This window comes from Anabrus simplex, chromosome 2 (assembly GCF_040414725.1).
Source record: "Anabrus simplex isolate iqAnaSimp1 chromosome 2, ASM4041472v1, whole genome shotgun sequence".
NCBI classification, from domain to species: domain Eukaryota; kingdom Metazoa; phylum Arthropoda; class Insecta; order Orthoptera; family Tettigoniidae; genus Anabrus; species Anabrus simplex.
In genome coordinates this window covers 660,571,616-660,586,769 of record NC_090266.1, presented here as the reverse complement: position 1 = coordinate 660,586,769, position 15,154 = coordinate 660,571,616, and the positions used below count along the sequence as shown (strand labels likewise).

The window sequence follows — 15,154 nt, the reverse complement described above, 5'->3', positions numbered from 1 at the left end:
TTTAAAAATATATACGAAGACTGAAGGGAGAGAACAATTCAATTCCCTCTCTTTGTATAGGAGGGGATTTATTGGCGATAACAGACATAGATAAAGCGGAAGCATTACGTAAACACTACGGAAATGTTTTTGATTTGGCGCACAGTTTTTTAAGGACAGTTAAATGAAAACGATTAATGTTTTCCAAATTAAAGCTTCCTTTGTACATTTTATCAAAAAATACATTTTCTGAAGTATCAACAAAGCTCGCCTCATACATGACTAAACATTTATAAGAATGGAGTTTATTTAAACTGAATAGGAAAATACCTATGGTAAACTATTCCTACATACTCATTACGCATTAGAAAAAGAAAAAAGATGAACTCATTTTATTATAATTATATGTATACATTGGGTCATTATATTATGTAATAAGAGTATTTAACATGTTATAATTTTAGCTCTGTTGTAACATTAGAACTCTTAGCAAAAGTGTAATCAACAAAATGTTGTTAAATTTCAGAGTATGTCATAAAGCTTTCAAGAATGAGGCATAACACAAAAATGCAAACATAAGATTCTAATGCAGCTGAGGATGACCTTGTAAGAGGTCGAAACCGGTCCTATTATACACGTGATATTCTATCATACATGTGATAATAAATAAGTATTGATCAGGTGGAACTTTTATTTCTTTTATGACATTTGGTGGCTATCAATACGGAACAAAAATGAAATTTATAAATCAAGATACTGCTACCCTATATCGACCTCCACCACCAGTCAATCAACCCCTTCCTCCAACGTCTTCCTTCATCCCATCACCTCTAACAGCTGACCTACTCCGAATTTTCACCACCTCATTATGCAACATCTCAGCCACGCTTCACCTCCTCCTTTCACACATTGGAACTCCAGTTTGAACTTTCACTACTTCCTAGCCCACATCTTCTCAACCAAGAAGCCCTAATCACTTCTCCACCTAATACCAAATCGCATTACCCACCTTCCTCAATTCTCACACCTCCCAGTTCTCTTCACTTCTCCCGGCCCGAGTGAGAGCGTCACTCACTAGGGGACCCGCCCCGCGGGAAATGAAAACGTGAAAACGAATGCCTCCACTGTATGCACTAGCTGTGCGTCTTGGTAGGTGTGCTAGGTACCAACTGATGAGCCCAACCTAGCACACAGGGGCAAAACGCTGGCAACCAGGAATGAGTTAGCTAGAAAATTTATAATGTCCAATAACCGACCATTTATATTGGTATTATAAATTTACACATTCGGGACAAATATATCAAGTGCTGCATAAGTCAAGTTTTTACCATAGAGACATAGGCACACTCCTCAAGGAATCGCTTGTGAAGACTGCAGAGGAGTAATGTGAAAAGTCCAGGAGAATGGCACTGAGGTTCAACAAATTGTGGGACGATTGCAAGGGTCTCCAGGAGATGATACAGGGTCATCTTCATAATTTTTCATGGCAGCCACGTACAAAGAGACGGACTTCTGAAGAGAAAACTTTAGCTTTGGCTGCGTAGAATCGGAGAACAAAAATGTACTGCTTTCTTCTGTGCTTAATGACTCTACCCAGTTAAAGGACTTTACATGGACTCTTGATGAACATCCCATTACAGCGGGGCCTAAGTGAAATTCTTCTTCAACACTTGAAGAGTGTCATGGAGAAGCTACAAGAAGATGACTCCTGATGTTTGATGAGATGGCTCTGCAGCTTGGGTTTTACTACGATGAAAACAAGGGATATATTGTAGGATATAAGGATTATGGTACTGTACTTCAGGAGTATGGTACTCCACATACAAACAACCAGAGTGCTGCTCATGCTCTTGTATTCATGATTCAGGGTATCGGACAAAACTGCTTTATTTTCCTTCTCTAAAGGCTGCACAAGAGCAGTAGTGCTTGTAAACCTTATACAGTATGCTGTGAGAACCATATTTCACCATGAGGTTCTTGTTGTTTCTACTGTCTCTGACAAGCACCCTATAACTAATGATGGCAGAAGTAAGGAGGATATAAAATGCAGACTAGCACAAGCGAGGAATTCCTTTCTTAATAAAAGTAATCTGCTCACTGTGAACATTGATATAGGATTTAAAAAGATATTTCTGAAGACATTCATCTGCAGAGTGCGTTGCATGGAGGTGAAACATGAACAAAATATATCTCCAGAAGAAAGACAATAGAAGCTTTTAAAATGTGGTGTTATGGAAGAATGCTGAAGGTGAAATGAACAGATTGAAGATGTTCAGCTGGTTTCTGAGAGAAGTGTAGGTGGTAAGAATGGTAGGAGTAGACCAAGGCAAGAATATGACAAGCAGATTAGAGCAGACGATGGATGTAACAAGTTACATAGAAATGAAAATGTTAGCACAGGATAGGGTGACATTGAACGCTGCATCAAACCAGACTATGGACTGATGACTCAAACACGAGCACTGTTACAGGAATGGAGAGACTGTGTTCTTCACTGAAGGTTTCTTTCATGTACATGAACCTTTGGCATTTGAACCGAGATTCCCAGGAGAATTTGTTTGCTGTGGTGAATGGTAAATGTGGTAACAATGATTCTCCAAACTTCATTCACTTCATAGCTGTACTGAAAAGTGCAGTTTTACATGAATTGGGGTCACAACAACTGAAAGGGAAAACTGCAAATACGATAATGGTTTATTTCTGAGCAACCTTCAGACTTTCTTGGGAGGGCCTCACATTCAGCATTGGAGGAGAATCTGAGCAATCTGTGGAAGAATCCATGATTCCTGCAATGAATCAACTAACTAGTAGAAAATTCAAATTGTCCTAAAAGTCCACAGTAGTACATTAGAGTAATATCATATGAAGGTCTACAGACAGGCACCTCTGTGTGAGTGTGTGTGTAGGTGTGTACGGGTGTGTGTGCAAGTGCATGTGTGTGCATGCACACGCACGCGCGCTTTTGTTGTGAAGCAGGTACTACATGACTTTGAATGCTCATGGTGTCAAGGTTTATTAACCTGTAGCATTGAGGAAAGGAGCTCGGACAAAAAGTTTATTGAGCTGTGTGAGATGGGTGGTGGAATAAACCATCTTACTTTCCCAAGTAGAGTGCATGAATACCTTTACGATCTGCAAGAGATAATTTCAGAAAATGTGGGAAAACATAGGCGATAAAAAGAAATGTGCAGGATTTAGCGAGTAAGATTTGGACTCTTTTCTTGCTAGTTGCTTTACGTCGCACCGACACAGATAGGTCTTATGGCGATGATGGGACAGGAAAGGGCTAGGAGTGGGAAGGAAGCGGCCATGGCCTTAATTAAGGTGTGAAAATGGGAACCCACGGAAAACCATTTTCAGAGCTGCTGACAGTGGGGTTCGAACCTACTATCTCCCGAATACTGGATACTGGCCGCACTTAAGTGACTGCAGCTATCGAGATCGGTGATTTGGACTCTTTGCCAAAAATTTGATTGAACTAAGGCGAAGGCACTCCATGAAGAAAGTCCACTTTCTGGCCGACTGGAAATACAAATGAAACTTTTCTTAATAATGTCTGGTAACTGGCACAGTTGTAAGTTCCAGGTTAACCATGACAGTGTCACGTATGATCACTGCCGTGGGATTAACTTCTGTATAAAACATTTCTGTGTAATGTGTGTTCAGTGACGCTGGATTAAGTTAGCCATAAATCGTTTCTGTGTAACATGTGGTCACTAGTGTGGGATTAAGTTCTCTGCAAACCATTTCTGTGTAAAGTGTCGTAACTGGCAAAGGATTAAGTTCCTCATAAACCACTCCTGTCTAACAAGAGGTCATTGGCATTGGATTCAATTCCCTGCAAACAGTTTCCATGTAAAATGCAGTCACTGGCTCGAGATTAATTTCCCTTTAAACCATTTATGTGTGTTGTGTCTTCACTAACGCAGGATTATTTTCCCTGTGAATCATTTCTGGGTAATTTGTGGTCACTGGTTCTGAATTAACTTCCATGTAAACCATTTCTGTATAATCTGTCTCATCACCATCATCACCATAATTAAGGTTTTGCCTTGTGTTTTGATATTTGTCAACTTGATTGAGCTTACGTATAGTACCGGTACAAAATATTTTGAACTTCGAAGTATCATTTCACTGATCCTTTTTGTTGTACCTTCTGGATGTTACACGGCAAACATTTGCTTTTGTTGCCTTTTTCTTATATACTGTTATGCGACAGTATTTGGTGATTGTATGAGATGTGAATAGGTAACTTGATGCTGTATACGATGAATTTCTTACATTCCATGTTTATATTTTTGTGTGTAGGAAGTGAAATCAGAATTATAGGCATTCTTAGTGTTAAGAAATATTATTATGACCATCAATTTCTCTTGTGTTGAACTAGTAGTTGCCAGTATATAACTGTGTTTGTGTTTATGTATTTACGTGCTTCTTACGCGTTCTTTTAAATATGCCGTACATGTGTGCATACATTCAAAATCAAACTGTGTACCTATATACATTATGTTGTGCTTTACTTCTTCGTTCCTTCATCCGTTTTCCATTCCTATATATAAAGTAAGTGGAAAGGGTTCACCGAGAGAATGAGGTTATGTTAGGTCATGAGTTAGATAAGCAAGGGCTTTTGAGGCTTTTATATGATCTGCATTCACATTTTCAGTATTCAGTACTACATTCCTTATTCAACAGATGTTCTTTAAAGAAATCTGACGCTGAAACAACAATAGAGACGAGTTTCAAAAAGGAAGCATTGCCAACACACAAATAATTAAAATATGCTTTTCAAGTAAAATAGGCACGGGAGTAATTTGTGATACCGCTTTCTTATCGAAATAGAATCTCCCTCTCCATTATAAATAAGAATTGAACGAAGTAAACTCGGTCTGGACCTAACTGTTATTTATGTTTAAACAACAACCATTGTAGCCCCTGTTATTATCCATTTTATTACGAGGTACAAGCAAATACAGTGTATTTGGTACAAGCTTGTTGATTTTTTTTTCCCTTAATCTGGTCATTGTACCTTCCATTACCTGTTTTCTCAATAACCTTTAATGTACAGGAGTATAATCTACTGCAAATAACTACATAGGACTATGCGTGGAGAATTATAAGATTCCATAATGTATCCAAGTCGTTAAAGATTATAGGAAACTTTCCCCGTTGTGGGAAGTTCTATACGTTATCGCAGCAATTTGTACGCATGGTGTTGGCAACACACCCGATAAGGAGATGATTTCAATCACTATATTCTTAACATATTTTCTCCTTATACAGGTACGTTTAGTCATACTATTATATACCATTTGGTGTACATAAATAAATTCAAAGAAACTGTAGGAATATATTCATGTTAAAAATCATTAAGATGTTATCTCGCCTGAACATAGTGTGCTACTCACTCATATATGTAACGCAAATTACATTATTTATATTGAGCCAACACATAGGCAAGAACTAAATTGCTAAATAAAATAGTCTTCAATAATGTCCGACTCCAGCTAATATTGCATACCCAATGTTGAATAAGATTAATCACTTTGATTGTTCATGTTACCTACACTCGTCTCAATTCCCGTCCCTATCCCCAAAATATTAATTTTCAAAAATGCGATTGTCGTTGGAACGATCGCAGTACGTCGGTGGGTGCAGACTCCGGCGCCTAAGAGGCCACGGCTTCTCCGTAGTCCGGCAGTTCTGTATTCTGACCGGCCACCCGAGCAGAGGAAAGGTGGCCACGGGACGGGCCCACGGCCCTACCGTGGCTCTACGCCTCTGCATTCGGTTGGCGGGATCCCACCCGTCGGCTGCCCTGAGAATGGTTTTCCATTCTCCTGCACTAAGGCGAATGCCGGGACAGTTCGTAGTATAGGCCAGGGCCGTCCACCCCCTCACCTTCGCCGTAACAAATCTCCCGGACAGAGAGACGGTGTAACCGGCTAAGAGGCCCGCTTCCCCCTTCAGGGGAGAATTGAAAACGTTTAGTAGTACTAGTTCGTAGTAGAGGCTACACCTGTCAATCGTTCACCTACTCCACAAACCTTCTGCACCATACCAAATCTTCCTCTAAGCACACCGATTTCCCCATCAGGGGTTGAATGAAAAGTTGCATTAAGTTAGGTTAGGATAGCAGTAATAGACAAAATATTTCTTTAATTCATTGAGAGTTAAAAAGAATATACCGGTACGCTATATCGGATATTAAGGAGTGGCTTTATAACCATGAACGCTTTGAGTTGCTACTCTCTACTTGGAGAAAGCATGATGTGAACTGGTAATACCTGAAGTGTTTCGGCTAAATTGCTGCCCATACGAGTCAAACCGATGGGAGCGCAAGTTTGTTGGTTTGTTCGTGGTACTCTTTTACAGTTAAATTCCACTGCAATTCTCCAAGTGGAAATCGTAATTTCTTTCATGTAGTTGAATGAATTGAGGTTATACTATCTTACAAATTTTCCAACAGGTGATTTGTTGTTACCGTAAATTCGACAATATTTCTAGTTGTTTTTATGTTGGTATCAATAAATCCTCCTGTCACTGATCATAGAATTTGCAATAGACATCGTCCCATTAAGGCCTAGTATTTATAATGATAAAAATGTAGCCTACATGTATAACCTACAATATTTGTACTTAATATGTACAGTATTCTATGATTAAGTACTGATTAAATCCATTTCAAAAACTCGTTTGTTGAATAAAAAGGATGTTAGAGCAGCTATTTCTTCAATTTAGTTTTAAAGGTCCCTTAATAAATACAGTACATTTGACCAAATCTGATGATAAGATTTATGCATTCATTCCATGTCAGGTTAGCTTCTCCTAATGCTTCTGCTTCTTCTTCCTCTCCTTCTCCCATATATGTACTGATAAAATGGACACTCCCAAGCTTGCTTGTGTTCAGCTCGTCTGATTTGGAGTGAGTATGTCCAACATTCTTCCACCCTATCCAATGACACTTAACTTTTCCGTAAGGCAGCCTCAGCACTTCCTTTCAAGTTTGCTTAGTACGAACTCTGCCTCTCTTCAATAGCTACAGCTTTCTATAATAAATGCTATTATTCATTTCTTATGCTGGGGTGACCATAACAGCAAAGCTGTTTTGATTCCATCTTGTAGCTGATGGGCACAACATTGATAGATCCTCGCACTTACTCACTGCGCAGGTTGTCTTGCAGTGCGACTCCTGCTCTCTGCCTCGGTACGTATCTGTTAGCAATATAGATGCCATCCTCGGAGGCCCGGGTTCAATTCCTGGTACTGCCATATATTTAAAAATGGCAGAATGGCTGGTATGTGGTTTGAAAGGTACATGCAGCTCACCTCTGCTGGGGGTGTATGAGAAAAGAGCTGCACCACCTCGGGATTAAGGAAGTCTAGTTTATTTATTTATTTATTTTTTATTTTACCCCTGCCAACCTAAGCAACGTCCACCATCTCTGTTACATGCATTCGCTGGTCATGTTTTTAGTGCCTTGCCCAACATTTGGAGGCTTACCTTAGGGCAGGCCGGATAGTGGTATTGTTCACTTTGCCCTTTAACTTCACTGCATCGGCATATGACGCGAAACACCAGTAAGTGACCGCCAGTTGATCCATCCAACACTGATTCAGTGCTTGACATTTGCTCAATATTAACATTAGTTGTAATAACTTATCCAAGATGTATAGGTCTTGTCCATTCCAGTTATCTTTACCTTTTTCACTCTAAACACAATATTTTTCCCCTTCATTGCCTCCTGGATGTCATATTTTCAGTCTGCCATTAAAAACTCTTGCTGGCGCAATACTTCTGGAATCTCTCCCACATTTGATTTGGGGTGTCATTATCGTTGTTCTGCACGTCCTGGACCATATAAGCCCAGATATCATCAATGAGTTGTTGTGCTGTCTCTTCATCTCACAGATAAACCAGTTAGGCCCCATTCACAATGCAAACATAACCGTAAACTTAAAGACGTAACATAACAGTTAAATTAACGTAAAATTTGTGGTATTCACAATGGAGGAACGTAACATGGATGTAAGGAGTACACAGCAGCCAATCAAAACACTGCCCTGTTATTTAGCATGGAAGTCGTGTTTTAGGCTATCTCGCAGTTTTGTGTGGTATTTTAATATATCGATGGAATTAAACAACGTGGTAGAGGAATTCATATTACTTCAGACATCTCTTGCTTTGCTGCTGGGAGCTATGTAAGTTTACATGAAAAGGCGAACTAAACAACGGTGCAGAAATTGGGTTCATCCCTTGAATCAAAGAAGGTTATTTCAGGGCGATTTTGGTAATCTAGCGTAAAAAATGACCCTCATCAGTTCATTTTGTACATGTGGATGAAACCTGAACTGTCTGACACTATCTGACGATTTAATTCCCCTATCCTAACAAAAACAAGTGTAAGGTCTTCTTTACTGACATCTATGCGCCTAGCTATATCACACCGATGAGATGTTTGGTTCAGAAAGTTTTCGTAAACTTTTTTTTTTTTTTTTTTGCTAGGGGCTTTACGTCGCACCGACACAGATAGGTCTTATGGCGACGATGGGATAGGAAATTCAGAGGAGTTGGAAGGAAGCGCCCATGGCCTTAATTAAGGTACAGCCCCAGCATTTGCCTGGTGTGAAAATGGGAAACCACTGAAAACCATTTTCAGGGCTGCCGATAGTGGGATTCGAAACTACTATCTCCCAGATGCAATTTTCGTAAACTAGTAGTCTGTCATGATGTTAGAAATATATAGGGGGACATTGTTTTTTCTATGACAGGGATTATCTCTCGTTCGGTCACCAGCGCTGCGAGCTTTTCTCCCGCCATTTACCGTCAGATTTAATTGCAACAGCATATTTATTTCCACGTTTTTTTTTTTTCAGTACAGCGTTTTCACAATTTTTTTTCCTTTTATCATACATATGCACAAAGATTATTTTGAAAGAGAACACAAGTATTTCGTCGAAAGAAGTCATTTTATATCGAGCACAAAGTACAATATTTACGTCTGCTCTGATTTGCTTGTTCTTAAACCTAACGTAAAATTAACTGCAAGAGCTTGGAGTTTGCAATCCCTTAATTTTACGTTCTCGCAGTTAAGTTTACGACGGCGTATTGTGAATGGCTACATTAGATAACATGGCTGCTAAATTCTAAGTTAAAGTTAATTTTAAGTTTACGTTACGTTACGTTTGCATTCTGAATGGGGCTTTAATCTTCATAGTTGGTCCGATTCTGTTGTTTAACGGACAACGTAGCTAAAGCTCTCCAATCGAAAGCCCATTTTGAGATGTCAGAGGCTAATCAGGGATGACCTTGCAGTCCATGAACTGTCTCAGCAGATCATTGGTGAAGGGATTATAGTCAGTTTACGTACATATGACTCCCTCTTCCACTTGGTCTTGTACCAATGATAAAGTCTTTCTTCTGTAAGTGATAAGGTGCTCTTCCTTCTTCTGAAAGTATCTGTTGAGTACAGCTAGATTATATGCTGACACAAACTGGAGGATCTCATATCCCTGGTCATTCCTCATTCCTAACCAAAGCCTCGATGACATTCAGAATAATCCTAGCCAGTCTGTCAAACGTGACCAATAAGATCAGCCAATGCAATCTTTTCTCTTCATGTGGCATCTGCTGCAGTAGGTGATCGTAGTCCTCCCAGAATATTGGGTTATGATTCCATCACAGCAAGCCTGTGGTGCATATGAAGAAATCACCTTCAGACAGGTGGTATCATTCATGGCTAATTTCACTGCCATGTGACGGTCGGTGATCCGTGTGACTGAAATAAGCCTTCTAAGAACATGACTGGCGAGGATGATTCTTACACCATTTCTTATTATGTGTCACCATTGTAGAAGAGTTTTTAGCCTTAGCCCCTGTTTCTGGCTTTGCCTCCACTCCACTATGTTTCCTGCACAGCTGCCATGTCCCATTTTGCACCTTTCTAGAATGTCTAATGTTCAAATTTTTTTCCGGTGAACATGCCAACATATCGAGTGCTGCTTCTCAACTCTGGCAGCGTATCTCCTGCTTTCTGCCCGGAGTCAGGTGTCCTTTCTTTTTGCCTCAGTTTTACATCATGACACAGAATGAGATAGCTTCCAGTGGCATTTACTCCACTGAAGGGACCATCACCCCTCCTAAATGAGTTCATCTGCACCAAGGTGTTGGCACACTTGGGAAGTCAGATTATTTGCCACCATCCAACACCTGGCGTTGACTTTCTGGCTGTACGGTCTACTCAATTTCCATAGCCAGATAACTCTGTAGTAATGTAACTTTTTAATCAAATTTGAATGGGACGTACAGTCAAAAGGTTTGCTAAGATCACATAACATAATCTGAGGAAGCCTCTTGTTTTCTAAAGTGAAGAACATGTCATCAAGTAGAGAGTCAATTGCTTTAATAGTAGATTTTCCAATTTGAAATCCAGAGCTTCACATTCATACATACATACATACATACATACATACATACATACATACATACATACATACATACATACATACATACATTATCATTACAGACTGTTATGCCTTTCAGCATTCAGTCTGCAAGCCTCTGAGAATTTACTAAACGTCGCCACAATCCTCGATTTGCATCTAGTGTTGTGGCTTCATTTAGTTCTATACCTCTTATCTTTAAATCGTTAGAAACCGAGTCTAAACATCGTCGTCTTGGTCTCCCTCTACTTCTCTTACCCTCCATAACAGAGTCCATTATTCTCCTAGGTAACCTATCCTCCTCCATTCGCCTCACATTACCCCACCACCGAAGCCGGTTTAGGCGTACAGCTTCATCCATCGAGTTCATTCCTAAATTAGATTTTATCTCCTCATTCCGAGTACCCTCCTGCCATTGTTCCCACCTGTTTGTACCAGCAATCATTCTTGCTACTTTCATGTCTGTTACTTCTAACTTATGAATAAGATATCCTGAGTCCACCCAGCTTTCGCTCCCGTAAAGCAAAGTTGGTCTGAAAACTGACCAATGTAAAGATAGTTTCGTCTGGGAGCTGACTTCCTTCTTACAGAATACTGCTGATCGCAACTGCGAGCTCACTGCATTAGCTTTACTACACCTTGATTCAATCTCACTTACTATATTACCATCCTGGGAGAACACACAACCTAAATACTTGAAATTATTGACCTGTTCTAGCTTTGTATCACCAATCTGACATTCAATTCTGTTGAATTTCTTACCTACTGACATCAATTTAGACTTCGAGAGGCTAATTTTCATACCATACTCATTGCACCTATTTTCAAGTTCCAAGATATTAGACTGCAGGCTTTCGGCACAGTCTGCCATTAAGACCAAGTCGTCAGCATAGGCCAAACTGCTTACTACATTTCCACCTAACTGAATCCCTCCCTGCCATTTTATACCTTTCAGCAGATGATCCATGTAAACTATGAACAGCAAAGGTGAAAGATTACAGCCTTGTCTAACTCCTGTAAGTACCCTGAACCAAGAACTCATTCTACCATCAATTCTCACTGAAGCCCAATTGTCAACATAAATGCCTTTGATTGATTTTAATAATCTACCTTTAATGCCATAGTCCCCCAGTATGGCGAACATCTTTTCCCTCTGTACCCTGTCATATGCTTTCTCTAGATCTACGAAACATAAACACAACTTCCTATTCCTCTCGTAGCATTTTTCAATTACCTGGCGCATACTGTAAATCTGATCCTGACAGCCTCTCTGTGGTCTGAAACCACACTGGTTTTCATCCAACTTCCTCTCAACGACTCATCGCACCCTCCCTTCCAAGATGCCAGTGAATACTTTGCCTGGTATACTAATCAATGAGATATCTCGATAGTTGTTGCAATCCTTCCTGTTCCCTTGCTTATAGATAGGTGCAATTACTGCTTTCGTCCAATCTAAAGGTACCTTACCAACACTCCACGCTAATTTTACTACTCTATGAAGCCATTTCTTCCCTGCCTCCCCACTATACTTCACCATTTCAGGTCTAATTTCACCTATTCCTGCTGCCTTATGACAATGGAGTTTATTTACTATCCTTTCCACTTCCTCAAGCATAATTTCACTAACATCATTTTCCTCCTCCCCATGAGCTTGGCTGTTCACAACACCACCAGGATGATTTCCTTTTACATGAAGAAGATGTTCAAAATATTCCCTCCACCTCTCCAGTGATTCCCTGGGATCTATTATGAGTTCACCTGAATTACTCAAAACACTGTTCATTTCCTTTTTCCCTCCCTTCCTAAGATTCTTTATTACTGTCCAGAAAGGTTTCCCTGCTGCTTGACCTAGCCTTTCCAGGTTATTACCAAAATCTTCCCATGACTTCTTTTTGGATTCAACAACTATTTGTTTCGCTCTGTTTCTTTCATCTACGTACAAATCCCTGTCTGCCGCGGCCCTTGTTTGGAGCCATTTCTGATAAGCCTTCTTTTTGCGTTTACAGGCTGCTCTCACTTCAGCATTCCACCAAGATGTTCGCCTTTTCCCATCTTTACACACAGTTGTTCCTAGGCATTCCCTTGCTGTTTCTACTACAGCACCCTGTATGCCATCCATTCTCTTTCTATATCCTGAACCTGCTTTCTGTCTACTGTTCGAAACTTCTCACTAATCATATCCATGTACTTCTGTCTAATTTCCTCGCCCTGGAGATTTTCTACTCTTATTCGTTTGCAGACAGATTTCACTTTCTCTACCCTAGGCCTAGGGATTCTTAGTTCACTACAGATCAGATAGTGGTCTGTATCATCGAAAAATCCGCGAAAAACTCGTACATTCCTAACAGATTTCCTGAATTCAAAGTTCGTTAAGATATAGTCTATTATGGATCTGGTGCCCCTAGCCTCCCATGTGTAGTGGTGAATAGCCTTATGCTTGAGGAATGTATTCGTAACAGCTAAACCCATACTAGCACAGAAGTCCAGCAAACGCTTCCCATTCCCATTAGCTTCCCTATCTTCCCCACATTTACCAATCACCCTTTCGTATCCTTCGGTTCTATTCCCAACTCTCGCATTGAAATCGCCCATTAGCACTATTCTATCCTTGCTGTTCACCCTGTCCACGATGTCACTCAATGCTTCATAAAACTTGTCAACTTCATCCTCATCTGCACCCTCACATGGTGAATACACGGACACAATTCTTGTCCTAATTCCTCCCACTGACAAATCTACCCACATCATTCGCTCATTTACGTGCCTAACAGAAACTATGCTGCGTGCAATGGTATTCCTGATAAAGAGCCCTACCCCAGACTCTGCCCTTCCCTTTCTAACACCTGTCAAGTACACTTTATAATCTCCTATCTCTTCCTCATTATCTCCCCTTACCCGAATATCACTTACTCCTAGCACATCCAGATGCATCCTCTTTGCTGACTCAGCCAGTTCTACTTTCTTTCTTCCATAAGCCCCATTAATATTGATAACTCCCCATCGAATTCCATTTTGTTCGCCAAGTTGTTTCCAAGGAGTCTCTCGTCTGTCAAATGGGAGTGGGACTCCATTACTCCCATAGGTCCGAGACTTGCTTAAAGTGTTCTGAGCTCGGTTAATTCATGAAGCAGGATGCTGCCCTACTTGCACATAGTCCAAGTGAGGATCTCTCCTCTAACGGGTTATGGACCACCGTTGAATTGTATAGTCCTAGACGCCTGAGCACAAGGAGGGCCATGACTCAGAATATGTCCGAGATGCCTACTCCCATTCCATAGCAACTGGTATCCCGACTCTCAGGACCACTTACTAGGCCACTCAGCCGTTGCCCATGGTTCACGAACTAGGACGTGACTACAGTAACCCACAAACATGAACCATCCAGAGCTTCACAACTTAAAAAGATTATCAGTTTCAAAAATGTTTACCAGTTGCCCTATCGTAATGAATTCTAGAATTCTACCAAATACTCTGACAGCTGAAAATGCCAGTAACTGCTTGCCTTGCTATGTACAGTACAAACTTTTAGACTGGTACTGCGTTTATTCTTGAATAATTTTGTGTTTTGTGGAACACTCCAGCTTCCAAACTGTTATTAACAGAGATACTGGTATGTTTAATAACCTGATCTACACTCACCAACAAAAACAAAAAAAAAAAACATTTTTCAGATTAAATTAAATGTTAGTCCGTTTGAAACCTAGCCTGTGAATTGGAACTATCTGGTGATTGCATAACATAGAAATGGTGATCTTTTCTAATTCAGGCATGCTGAATATGGAACTGAAGTGTGTTTTCCTGTATCACATCAGGTTTCTTTGCAATATTGAAAAGCATATACAAGACAGTCACGCATATCATATCAACTGTATACATAGAGCCAAATGGTCTGAAATTTGTCACTCATAAACCTGGTAATATGTTGTAAACTGGCAAGTCCACGGTTTCAATTGTATATCTTGACTTATTTTAAGAATCTTTGTTTTGTCCCTTTTCTCTTGCGAGGTGTCATTCTTCGATAACCAGCAGTAATCTGCCAGCATGTTGGAGTTGGTAGGGAATTAATCCACATATGAAGAGAACATGTGCACCTTTAAGCTCATATTTCAGTCTAAATCCTGGAAAGAAGCAGGCATTCTGTCCACCATTTGTTTGTAGTCTGGATCCTCTGTATTGCCAGGAACGATTTTGACTACATCTCGGAATGCTTTCCATGTCGAACAAACTTCTGCCCACATTGAATCCTCGAAATCAATATCAGAGAACTTCTCCTGGTATCTGGACGTGTGAAGATACCCTCTTTGATTCTGGCATTGCTGATGCCTGTGAATCGACGACACACAGACTAGAAACATTCACCTTCATTGTTCATAGCATTAATGAATTGTTTCGTAAGTCCGAGTTTGATAGTAAACAGAGGTAAGTGTCTGTACGCATATAATTTTAAAATGGCTATACACAGTGAAATACATTTCTCACTTTATATCGAAACGACAAATAGACAATGTTAGCATAATATAAGGAAGCACAACTGACTTTATTGCACATAGTAAATTGTTGGATGTACCTATATTCCCCTCCTCCACCTGCCCTGTATCACAAATGACCCCTGACATTCTAATCCTCTCCCCTAACCTAGCAACGAACTGTGACATCACTATGCTACCTTCAATCGGCAGTGACCATGTTCCTGCCCTATTAACCATCATAAATGTCCTAACTAATCCATACTAAC

The 15,154-nt window shown here is 40.2% G+C and overlaps 1 long non-coding RNA gene across 1 annotated transcript in view; it reads left to right on the top strand.

Moving 5' to 3' along the window:
* Positions 1 to 5,204: 5,204 nt before the first annotated feature.
* The window catches only part of LOC137498378 (uncharacterized), a 43,955-nt gene continuing 34,005 nt past the window's right edge, over positions 5,205 to 15,154 (top strand). The window contains exon 1 of the long non-coding RNA XR_011017767.1: positions 5,205 to 5,259. This is a non-coding gene — a long non-coding RNA (uncharacterized lncRNA). The remainder of the gene's footprint in view (positions 5,260 to 15,154) is intronic.